We start from the raw sequence: 2,506 nt of genomic DNA on the forward strand, positions 1-2,506 counted from the left end.
AAAAGGGTGAAGGGGCTGAAATGGATTTTGTCTGGAGGAAGAGTGTCTTCACATTGGTTCTTGCTCTTCGCTGGGGGTCCAAGGCGCCTTGGCCCTCGGCTTAGTGATTCTATCTTTAGTATAGGCGTCTTAGTCTGCAAATATTCCACGGAAGCGATCTCTATCGTCTGCTTCAGGCCTTTAATTATTTTTCTACGACAGACAATCGCTATTTTTGGCTTAAACCTCATTTTTATAATTTTGTTTTTCATTGTCAAATTTAAGCTTTTTTTTAAATTATTGCCTGCAATTTTCACGGAAAAAATATAATTTGTGTTTAAGATATAAAAAATTTTCGATGGAAACTGATATGAATTTTTTATATACTTCATATGTGGCAAACATTTATTTTCATGATATCTGTTTACATATGAAAAAATATTATTTATGTTTTTGTTGATATATTTAAAAATTCATATTTTAAAAAATTTACATATACATTTTTTCATGAAAGAATATTTATTATTAAATAATTATGATAATAAATATTTATTATTAGTTAATTGTCAAGGTCTGATGAAAGTCAGTGACCTGAGGAAATGCATGACACATCTTGTAAATTCGGAACAGTCGCGTAGTTTAGCTGCTTTGAATTCATTACCGGAAATAGAGCTTCCTCAGCTAAAACTCAGCTTCTTTTAATCTTTTTGGTACAGCTCGAGAGTTTTGGGTTAATCCTTTGGAATTTTTAGGGTCCAAACGATTTTTTATCATTTTTTTGAGTGAATGTGCTGTCCACCTGAATTTGAAATTAATTTTATAGAGTTCAAATTCAGGGTAGATTCCAATTGTTTAGAATGCATCAGCTTCGTTTGTTTTTCATTTAAAAAATTTTTTTAAGTAATTTTATGGACTTTTTTTGATTGAAATTTTTGAAAAATAGAGAAATTACAAAAAAAAATTTTTTTTTAAATCTTCTATGATTTTTAATTATATAAAATTAGTTAAAAATAAGTTTAATTTTTATTAATAAAAATTCTAGTTAAAGTAAAAATTTAAAAAGAATTATTTTTTATAAAAAGAAAAAAATTAAGAAATTGGTAATAAAAATTTTATTAATAACAATATTATAATTTATGAAGTATATTTTTAAATATAATAAAATGAAAATAATTATATAGAGTACGCAGAAAAATAATTACCTGTAACTTCCGGCCGTGGGGGGTAGCCTTAAAAAAATGGGGCTTTGAAGTCGGTTTCGCTTTGATATGAAGCGAGCTGAACAGAACCCACGGGAGATTTAACTTGACATTATTATTCATCTGCATGTAGGGCAGCCTAACATGAAATGGTGCCTTATTCCTGGTTTTGATATACCCAGCACGCGTGCACCGCAACACAAGAGAGATGACAGACACTTCTATTTTTTGACAGCTGAAACTGAAAAATAGAATCTTTTTAATTATAAATTCACTTTATTTTTGTTATGTAATTATTCGGGAAGTCTATCTATTAAAGAGAGAGTAGAATTTTCCTTTTCCTGTTTGAAAAAATATATGTTGAGAGAAGGACTTGACTTTTTTTTTTTTTTTAATGTCACTAAAATTCAAAATTAGAACATCCGTTTTGATAAATGTTCGATGATTCGATTGAAATTGCTATCAATTTATTTAAATTAATAGAAATACTTTATTGAAGACATATTGCCTTAAAATGTTGAAATAAATTTGAAGTTTTGAGCAGTAATCAAACTAAAATTTTGTCCTTTTTGAACTTTTGGAAATAACAATACAATATTTACATTTTTTAATGACATTTAATGTTTACAAATATGAAAATTTGTAATTATAATAAAAAATTTATTTTTATGATCGTAAAGAAACAGAAAACACTTAAAATAAATTAGTGCATGACTCGAAAAATAACAAATAGATAATCTTGTATTTTTGTAAACATTTTAGGTATTTTTAAATAGAACAATTATTTTTGTTTGTACTTTATGATCGTGCTATTTAAAATAAAAATTAATTTCATAAAACGTGGAACTCAAATTCTAGCCAAAATATCAATATACAGAAAAATAATAAGAATACTTTTTTATTATAATTTTAATTAAAAGTAAAAAGGACTTTTCAATACTTTGAACTTTAAAATTTATTAATAAAATTCTTTAAAGTAGTTTAAAAATTAAATATTCAAATTTTTAATTCTCAACTTACCTTAAAAAATCTTGTTAAAAAAAATATTTTAGAATTTTAAATGAATAGTTTGAAATTTGTAAATTTATCAATCAAAATTAAAAAATTTCTGGCACCGTCATATTTTTGTTAAATTCTTTTAATATCTATGAACTAAAATCTATTCCTTTATATTGATTTACTTGACTTGAAATATCCCGAATATGACTAACAATAAAAAAATATTTTTCTTAGTCTATTGTAGCAACCTATATTAGTCTATCGAGAAAAAAAGTATAGCAAAGATCGTGCGAACACATAAACTTCCTTTTATCCCATCGGCAAATGCG

The 2,506-nt window shown here is 25.5% G+C and overlaps 1 long non-coding RNA gene across 1 annotated transcript; it reads right to left on the reverse strand.

Moving 5' to 3' along the window:
* Positions 1-640: 640 nt before the first annotated feature.
* On the reverse strand, positions 641-2,280 carry LOC141538464 (uncharacterized). The gene is made up of 3 exons (XR_012481056.1): positions 2,199-2,280; positions 1,182-1,419; positions 641-778 (listed from the first exon to the last, which is right to left on the reverse strand). It is a non-coding gene; the product is annotated as an uncharacterized LOC141538464 (long non-coding RNA).
* Between the last annotated feature and the right edge of the window lie 226 nt (positions 2,281-2,506).

This window comes from Cotesia typhae, unplaced genomic scaffold (assembly GCF_013202065.1).
Source record: "Cotesia typhae breed Kobodo isofemale line unplaced genomic scaffold, CoteBio_Ctyphae contig_22, whole genome shotgun sequence".
Lineage (NCBI taxonomy): Eukaryota > Metazoa > Arthropoda > Insecta > Hymenoptera > Braconidae > Cotesia > Cotesia typhae.